We start from the raw sequence: 10640 nt of genomic DNA on the forward strand, positions 1-10640 counted from the left end.
GAACTTGGGGGGGGGGGGGGTGATGAAGTAACTTCCTAGCATTGATCCCTCTAAAGCAACTTCCAAGAGGACAAACCCTATCCTGTTGCTTTGGCATGGCCCAGAGGAGGAGCTTGAGGCAAGCCACCGCTGCCGCCTGACGCCTAATAGATGAGGATACGGATGAGGAGGCGGGGGAAAACGAAGGTGAGGGTTCTTTCCCTGAAGAGGAGAGCGCAGTGAGGCCCCTAGCAGGGGAGGCAGGGATGCCTGAGTCTAAGGACGACAGGGTGTTTGGGCCTCCTCTAGAAGGGAGGGCGGTCCCTCCTCTAGAGGAGGAGGAAGAAAAGGAGAAGGTTCCCTAATTGCCGCAGAGTGGGGGCCTTCTACTCTGAAAACTTCCTCCTAATCTTTTATATTTTTTCGCAACACAATTATGATTTGGTTTGCGTTTTCCTATTCCCCTTTTTTATTATGAAGTTGCGAGAATTTTCAAGTTCCACTGAACCAGTTGGTTCCAAATTCTTTCAAGATTTTAGCTGGCTTTTTCATAGACCTTTGTTTTCATGGTCATGCAGTAACTGCGCATTTTTTTGCTAAGTATTATTGCCTTAAGAAGGCTAAGAAAGGTTTGTTCTATTTTGTTCCCCGAAACGGAGTATCCTTCTTCTTGCATCTGCACCCTCTGTAAGCGTCCTCTGTGTATGAGGAACTTTCTTATAGGCCTTAGGGGTTCCTCCTATTCCTCCAAATGAAGCCCAAAGGCGGAAATTGAAGGACAATGTGGAACGCCTAGGAAGAGAGAATGCCAAATTAAGGGAGGCAAAGAAGGAGGTGACGAGCCAGCAACTGGAGAAGGAGGCGAGGATGTTACAGAAGGAGAGAGGCAGCCAGCCATGATAGCACCCTAAAGAAGGAGGTGGAGAAGGCGATAATGAATTCCCCAATTTTGAGGTGGGCAAGAATTACTTGGAAGCCTACAAGGAGCCGTCTGATGCAGTTCAAGAAGTTTATATCAGCAGGAGGTGGCCAAGATAGCAGGACCCTACTTCGAGCATGGCTTCACAACCTGCAAAGAGTAATTCCAGGCTCAAGGGTACCCCCTGCACGAGAGAAACCTTCCTTCCTTGACCTTGCCACAACTTAGCCTGATCCCTTTGTATCCTCATCCCTAGGGATGGAAGCCTTCACCCAGATTCAAGTTGGTTTCCTTATATGTATACTCTTTCCTAGCTTTGTGCTGATCCTTGTAAAATTTTTGCAGAAGGAGATTCAAATAACTTACTCGGGGAGGTTGAGGCAGAAGTTAGGAATCCCCCCAACGAAGCAGCAATTGATTCTAGAGCGGAGATCTCCAGGGTGAAGGCGTCCTAGAATGAAAGGAAGAAAGACCTCCCTTGACTACTGATGCTGAGCCTCTTACCACCTAGTGCCTGCTGTTGATGTGCCCCTCGAGAAAGAGAAAGAGAAAGAAAACCCGCCTGTGCGGAAAAAACTGATGATGTAGTATGATTGATTTTTATGTCTGCTGGATGAAACAATCTTTAATTTACTTGCTTTGCTTTTTTACCCCCATTTGTAATGGGGATGAACAGTTTACTTTTCCTGTTTTCCTTGAATGTTCTTTTTTATTTGCCCCTGGCCATGGTTTTAGGCCAGGGGTTGAAATGCGATCTATTTAATCCTTCATTCTATGCTTGAGGTCTACCATTAGATTGGTATTGTTTTCTTGGTATGATGGAGTCTCTAGGTTTTTGTTGATATGAGGGGCTCCCTTCAGATGTCTTGAGGGATACCTTCTCATACTTTCTTGGTGGGAGGTTCCTTTCGCCTTTCATGAAGGATGCCTTCTTAAGCTTTATTGGGGACTGTTGGGACCTTAACATTCCGCCCTTCCAAACTGGATGATGGGGGCATCCTCCATTGTTTGGACGTCCCACATTTCCTTTATAGTTATGTTGTGTGCCTCTCTAACTTGGGCCTTTGTAGCATCATGGGAGTTGCCTCCATTTGGACCTCCTACAATCATTCGTATGACTCCTTTTTGAGGACGATCGTTGGTTTTAGTCTTAACTTCAAAGGTATTCCTGCATTTTTCGCTTGCTAAAGATTCTGAAAGGAAAATCATCACTTCTTTCCCTTTATTTGTTTCTTGCTTGATGTATAGTCCTGTTCCTCAAGACTTTTTCCAACAAATATACTCCAGCAGGTATCCATTCTGTATAAGCCTCTCAATCTCATTCTTCAGGTGCCGAAATCTTTGGTGGTGCGGCCGTAATCATTATGAAAACTACAAAATTTATCGGACTTGGGACGTTGGGGTTATTCTCTCCACGATCGGGGATGAGTTAAAGGGCTATAGAGTGTATTGATACTCTGAAAGGACGCCTTATTGTCCCTAAAGTCAGTGCGCGATTTCTTGAAGGGGCCCTCCTCTGTAGCTTCTTTCCTCTTCTCCAAATAACTTTCCTTCTTGGTGGCTTCGGCGTCCTCTATGTTGATATACTTGGCCGCACGAGCTAGGAGGGCGTTGAGTTTTGAAACAGGTTTTTTGGCCAGGGATTTCAAGAAGTCTCCATCCAGAAGTCCATGCGAGAAAGTGCTAGCCTTCACCTCTTGAGTGGCGGAGGTTACCTCCAAAGCTGTGGTGTTGGTCCTTTGAAAGTACTTGCTCAATGATTTGTTGTCCTTTCGGCCTATAGCAAAAAGGTTGAGCTCCATCTTCCAAAGCTCCCGAACTTTTGGAAGCTTCCTATTACCACGGCAGGCAATTAGTTAAATCATTGTTGCACAGCTCTAGCGAAGGTGGTGACAAAAACGCGACACATGATTTCGTCTGTGTACCAATGCAAAAGAATTGCGTTCTCAAAACGCGAGAGGTGTTCTTGAGGGTCAGTCGACCCATCATATTCAGCAATAACGGGGGTATGACAGTTCGCTGGGAGTTCTCCTCCATTATCGCGTCCGTGAAGGGGACACCCTCTTGCTCGTCTCCTGGGACTCCTGCTATCTGGTGTTGCACATTCTAGAGGCCTTTTTGAAGGCATTCCAACTGAGCCAGTCATTGCTTGGGAACCTCCTGGAGAGCTACTGGAGAGAACCCTTGTATCCCCATTAGCGAGACCCTGGTTACAGCGATGTCTCCTTCAAGCGGGCCACCTTCTACTCCTCCTTTAGCGATGTCTGCTTCGACAATGGGACTGAGCGGGTAGGTACCAGTGCCGCCATTTGCTCCAAATTGCTATTGCGATCACCTATTGAATTACGCCTAGCAAGGCTGGAGAAAGTTCTCCAAAAGTGGTGTTTAAAGAGGTGCTTCGCCTTGGAGGATCAACGAATGGGCCCACCACCCTGGGAGGTGGCATCGACACTAGCAAAGCTAGGGCAGATCCTCCTCCAGTCAGGGTTAGGGAGACTCCCGCAACAACCTGCAAAGGCTGATTGTTGTTGGGTGCCTCCATGACTTTCTACTTGTTAGCGGGATTGCTGGGGGTGTCCATAGTAAATCACGCCTTTAACTCAAGTTTGCACAGAGGACACCAATTGATGCGTGGGATTTAAGCACGGGCCCAATGTCTTTGGATTGGGATACTAGTATTTGTGCAAAATAACTTGAGAAATTGGACCTACAAAACAGAGCGTTAGCACTTCGACTTTCAAGTTAATCCCGAATTAAGAATAAATTAATATAGAAATAAATCATAATGAGAAATTAAGATGAAAGTAAGAATTTCAAAACTAAAATATGGTGAGAGCACGAGTTGAGAGTTGCAGTGTAATAGTAAGACAATTTTCAGATTCTTGAAGGATTGTCTGTTGATGGATATCGTCTATAGATATAGAAAGGGGGTCCCTCTTTTCAGGGACTCTAGGGGGGAGCTACATGTCCGAGAAAGAAGGAGAAAATCTGGTGGACAAGGTACGATCTTATCCTCTATTTGACTTGACCAACACGCCTTTAGTTTGGAGGAGTACTCCCTCTTCACCAGGATTTTTGTTCTACAAGGTGTTCTTCTTAATCAAAGAGTCCGACTTCTTGAGGGCACTTCCCTTCTTCTGTGTTGGCCTTGAAAGGTCCAGCAGGCGTTCGTACTGAGCCTCCTTCTTGGACCGTACTGGACCTACTGGGAGTACTGGGCTCACTAAGTGTATTGGGCCTCCCTTTTAGGTTATACTGGACCTACTTCTTGGATTGAGCTTGGTCTTGTGGGCTCCTTTCTTGGATGGACTGTGATGTAGTGGGCTCCCTTCTTAGGCTGTGACTGACGTTCTTAGATGGGTTATCCTCATCATGGTTTGACGGGCCTACGTTGGGCTTGAAATTTTTTTTTGGGTCAAATGTCTTTGGGCCATATCCATCAACAATGTATTGATTACATATATTATAATTTACTATAGGACGCGAGGATAAAATAGAGATTGATCTGTTCATATGATGATGTGATATACAATATGAAAAAAATAATATAAAGCTATGTATCATGGCGCGAGGCACCGGGGTATTTCGGTTAGCAAGGGATATCATGTGCTCACAGCTACACACTGGGTGGTGTGGGGATATCATATATGACGAGTATTCTGTGTTGTATACTATATGATACTAATTGAGATATTGATGGCGGACAAAACTATTGAATGATGTATTCCACTTTGGGTAAGTAGGGCCCTAAGAAAATAAATGATAACCTCATATGTGATGTCGTATATTGATATATGATCGTGGATATGTTACTTCTTATATCTGTTGTTATTATATACGAATATTTATTGGTTGGTGTGATTGCATTATATTTTATTTATTGCATATGTATATATATATATATATATATATTTAGAGAGAGAGAGAGAGAGAGAGAGGCTTATTAGCTATACTTATTGAGTTCACAACTCACCCCTTGCCATGTTTTTTTATTTTTCCTAGGAGATAGGACATAGGGACTAGATGATCATCAATACTAATTGGTGGATCAACAGTGAAATCTCAAGTTGGGAGCCCTAATTACATAAAGACTTATATATTAGATGTTCAGTGAATTTGTATTTATAAGTTTGTAATAACTAGAAATTTCACTTCTCTCCTTTACTTGGGTTCATCAGTACTAAGATTGAGAATAAAATACAAGATCTTGATGACATATGTCATTCCATGAGGTTTATATACTGTATTAGTGAAAATAGAAATTATCTTATCGGGTTATATGTTGATTTCTTATGAGATGGACTATAATTACGAAGGGGGTGTCATACTATTAATTTTCGTCAATTCCTCGCTATTGTAGTTGTTGGAAAACAATGGAAAATTCATAAAATAAATCTCATAGATAAATCTCTCATACAATAAATAATTATTTATATACACACTAAATATAAACATATTGGCGCATAAATAAGGATCTACTAAACCTGTAGCAGTGGAAGTATGTCGATTCACATATTCGGATCTGACTCTACAAGCCCATGCATTGATTAGATCATGAACACGTCGTGAACACCTTCAAGATCTATGGTGAACATCTTCAAGACCTCCTACGTTGGATTTGCATCAAATGTTCTGGAAACTGTGAACACCCCTTGCTCGCCTAGATGGATTACAACCAAAGTAATCCACTCCTTTACACACCCTAAATTTATGAAGTTTATGGTGATGCTCTAAAGAAGAACATAGATAAGAATATAAAGAGAGAATATCTGGACATAATATATTTTTGGGAAAGTGTTGTGATCTATGATGCTTGAACGGGGACACACTAGCACGGATATGATACGACATGAACACGATGATAGAAAAAATTTAAATAACATAGAACGTAACTTGCACTGATACGATGATATATAATATATATTTTTATTATATATTCTCAATTTCTCATAAAATTAAGATATTCAATATAAAAATATCAAGATAAAACATAAAATAAGCATATCTTACATCTGAATTCTTAACCAAATATGGCTTAAAAAATATACATAATCAGTTTATTGTAAAGAGTACACAAAAGAATTTCTAACATACCCAATTAGTTAAATCATCATGACCATCTCGTAAAATTTTTAGTAATTTCATCAAAAAATTTAGTTTAATAGGAGTGAATTAATTCTTTTTCTTTTTTATCAAGCCTAAAACTCTTTTTTTTTTTAAGACAACCCAAAACTTATTAACATTATAAAAGAAAAATCCTGATATGTCCAAAACATGTCGGTCAAGCCTCCCAAAACATGGTGTGTTCGATGCGTGTCTTTTTATATTTTTATTTTATATTTTTGGATACATGATATCATGTTCGACACGTGTCGAGCCGTGTCCGTGTCCGACACTACACCAAAAAATTTTTTGGAGTGTCCATGCATTGTAGGTTGTGATTAACTATTTATTTTATCACACTTGTATTTCTATATCTCTTTGATCACAAACATATTACCTATTTACAGGTGTACTCAATCCTATTCCTAGGAGGCTCCATATCCCAATATACATACAGAAGACTAGGAAACTCTGTCTCACTTATTCCAAAGGAGTCATTATTCCCATATATATTTGGGAGACCCAAACTCTATTAAATAATATTTATCTTATAAGAGTTCTTATCAAATATTAAGTTGGAAAACTTCAAACTCTATACAAAATATAGGTGCATATTGGGCCAAGAATCTTCAAACCCAACTCAATGTCCAACAATAGTAATTAATTAAATATCCGTACAGATAATTACGTATTTGATTAAAAAATCCAATTAAATTGAATAAATTAATTATAATAACGACTAAATTTAATAGATCAAGTAATTTGATAATTAGTCATAAATAAGCAATCAAAATCATTAAATTTTTTAATTAAATTGAATGTATAGTAGACATCAGAGTTAATAAATTCACTAATCAAATAGTCTAATTATACTAATTAAATAATAATATAAGATTTATTCGAAGAGCGTAAACGCAAAAATTGAAATGGATTTGTGATGAGCCACCCAAATGAGTTGAAGCAGGATGTGATTTTCTCTTATGCAAGGATGCAAGCTAGACTTGTGATATCGAAAATGAACATATTGCCATTTTATGAAAAAATAAATAGCGATTTACCTTCTTGTATTTTTTAAAATACAATAATTTACCTCCTTATGAATTTTAAAATGAAGCAATTTACCTTCCTGTATAAAGAGGTAAATTGCTATATTTTTTCATAGGGTGTAATATGCTCATTTTCAATATCACAGTGGAATAAATTACTATTCACCTTTTTCTCTTATTATAACCCCAAGGTGGTTAGGCGGTGGGAGCAAGGCAGCACGTGATGCTCTTAACTCCTATCTCTTTTGTTCTTTTTATTTATTTTACTTTTTTCCAAATTTCAATTACATCCTATAATTTACTTAATTTGTATAATTTGCTCTTAAATAATTTATAAAACTCTAATTTATTCCCTTTAAATTTTAATATATTCAAATTTTAATCTATAATTTATTTATAATTATACATATCTTCCTTAATAATTACCAATTAATTCCTAAATTATGTACAAAAATTTATGAACGTCACATATACAGACCATCCCTAAGAACTTATATACAAAGGATTTCTAGGTTATTGCATTTGCACCTAAGTTTAAAAATATCTCCCAAACTTCTTTATAAATAGAGATTTAAAATAAGTCATCAAGCTAAATTTACTCAGCATATTTTTCTGGGAAAAGTATTATTTAAAGTGGCATGATAGGGACTGTATTATGGCAAAGCAAGCTATGATCCCCTGAGTGACAAGTGTTTTAGAGATGCTTCTCAACTATTGAGCAGAGCAAGGAACAATAGGTCTCCTACTTAGTAGAGTAAAGGTGAAACATGCTAACTAGTAGAGCAAGGTGACCCATTTATTTCATAAAGCACGTTACGTTTTGCTGAGGAGCAATGCAAGATGTAGGCTGCCAAGTGCAGGTTAGAACTAACTAAGAGAATAATACATAGAATCACTTGGAGTAGACCTGATTATCTAGTAAGGCGTCGTGATCTGCTGATAAACATTATAAGAGCAGTCTGCTATGGCCACTTATTTAAAAGAATAAGGGATAGAACCAGCTGATAAATGACAAATATAAGTAATAGTTATGCAAAGTATGGCCTAATTAGTACTAGGGCTTATAAAGAGGCTTAAGCCAATGAGGAAGTAAGAAATACCAGGCTTTTGAGCTAGCAAGATAGCAATTGTGCAACAACTCAAGGCGGCTTACTGGGGCTTGCAACTGATAACCATAAGTGTACGTTAGCTAATGGCGACTTACCAGAGCTCGCAACTAATAATAGAGAAGGTATGCACTGGCTAAGGGCGACTTACTAAGGCCCCCAACCGATGAGACAGTAACTGTGTGCCAACTAAGGGTACCAGGGCATGCAGCTAATGAGAGAGTATTTATCCTGCTGATCATAGATAAAATAATACAAGACAAGGAAGCGTAGAAAGCATAGCTCAGGGATGTACTAATAGCGTTTATTAATAATTACGCTACGAAAAAGTCAAAGAGTACCACTTCCTAAGATCGTACGCCTTTCATGGCTAGGAGAGCTTTCTCCCACTTGCTGGAGTAATCTACAGCTATCTTTTGCAACTGAGAGTGGTCCTACTATATCCATAAATAGGAAGGGTTTCTTCATGGAGGTAGTCAAGACAGGTTTCCTCCAACCTATGTTGGTGTAGAAAAATGCTTGCATCAGTAGCATTAGTAAGCTTAGTGTGTGTTCTTATAATGATAGTATGAGTGTGATAGTTGGCTAGAGAACCAGTTAGCCAGTAAGGTCATGAGTTTTGTTGTTCTTTGTGTCAGGAATTCGAGAGAGCTGGAAGCTCTTCAACTTGCTCCAAAATTCATTTATTTCATGAAGATATTTCTTCATTCTGTCCACCTAGGTATTGTAGGTACTCCCCACCTGGTTGGTCACCAGCGAGGAATCTGAGTAAGTTTTTATGCTTCTGGTAATTCAAGGCTCAGTTGGGAGCCGATCCTAGTGGTCTTGCTGGGTTTAGCTAGAACCAATCGGATACTAAATTTTCACTGTGTTGTAATTAAGTAGGGGACTTGGTTTCCATGCTCAACAAATTGTATAAGTTGTTTGCAATTCTGCTTGCTGGACTAAGGTGGATCTACCTCCATGCTCTCATGTCATCCTTTCACGGACTCGATATAACATTTTCGAGCTGTGTACTAGTCACCTATTAGTTCTCCTATTTCTGCTCCAGCAGAGAACTTCAATTTAGTGAGGTAGGTAGACATCACAGCCTGGAATATGTGCAGGGTGGGTCACTCCAAGATGATATTGTATGCAGAGGACACGTCGACTATGAGGAAGCAGATCATTTTTGTTTTTCAATTCGCTCTATCCATAATGACAGGGAGAGCGAGGGTTGCCAAAATGGATGAATACTTCCGCTGCAAAACCATATAGTGAGGTATATATCTGCTCCAGCGGGGTATCGTTGAGCTCCATCTACCGATAGACCTTGTATAATAATATTTGAACTAAGCTACCAGAATCTAAAAATATATGTTAAATACTATGCAGGACCACTGGTCTTTTGACATATGCAGGACCATTTGTCATACTCAAGACTTTTGTAGGACACAGGTTTGCCAATCCATATCAAATATGGTGTCTGGATTACGACTTAAGAAAACACCATTTTTTTCAACTTGACGGTTTTCGAAAGTCCATATCCAGATGGGCCAGCTAATTCAGTGAAACACTGATAGAACCACGTCCAATCAAGATTCGATTTCTTCCTTACCAGAGACAGTTCAATATCGTCTCAGAATTCCATTCTCATTTGGATATTTCAAGAACTCCCACTAAATACACACCACCTCGATCCCATCGAAGGGTTTGTCTCTATAACCAGTTTGGTTCTCCATCTCAAATCTAATTTCTCCGAACTTTCCAGAAGTCCTTAGACTTGTAAATCCTCTACTGGTATTTGTGTATTTAGTAACTTGTAGATGTCTATCTTAGATCTAATTCAATAAATCATTTTTCACAAGCATTCTTTGTCCCACAAAGTGCCTCCATGGTTTCTTTCTACTCAGGATGGATTCATAAGTAAGTAAACTCATTGCTAAACTCTTTGAATTTACCAACCTAATCATCCTAACTAGAAGGATATAGCCTAGCTCATGTATAGCATTCTCAGTAAGTTATGTTCTTAACTATCCATTTTTAGTCATTTGCTTTGAGCATGCATAATTCAATTATGAAGTACGACCGTTCAATAATTCAGCAGATTCAAATTAATCTTTTATTGATCAAGTTTGTAGTATAATTTGTCCAATCAATTAACTAACAACATGATCATGCAGGGTTAAATAATCATATACTATTTCAAAATGAATACTAATAGCTAATTTACTTAGTCTTATTGCTTTTGCAGCAATGGCCTAGCCATACCCTGGTTTTAAGACTATATGTCTTAGCGTTCTATTCCTTTTCATTTTTGCAAACCATTTACAGAAATTGTGCTTCAAGATCAAGTGTCCAAAACTTTGGGAATATAAATAGTAGTAATGTTTGCTCAACAAATACCATAATTTGGGTGAAGGGGAGTTCACGATACTCCCTCTTCCAATACCCTTCGCAATTTTATGCAAACATCATATGAAAATTTTGACTGCCGAAGCCTTCAAA

Source organism: Sesamum indicum, linkage group LG9 (assembly GCF_000512975.1).
Source record: "Sesamum indicum cultivar Zhongzhi No. 13 linkage group LG9, S_indicum_v1.0, whole genome shotgun sequence".
Classification (NCBI taxonomy): Eukaryota; Viridiplantae; Streptophyta; class Magnoliopsida; order Lamiales; family Pedaliaceae; genus Sesamum; species Sesamum indicum.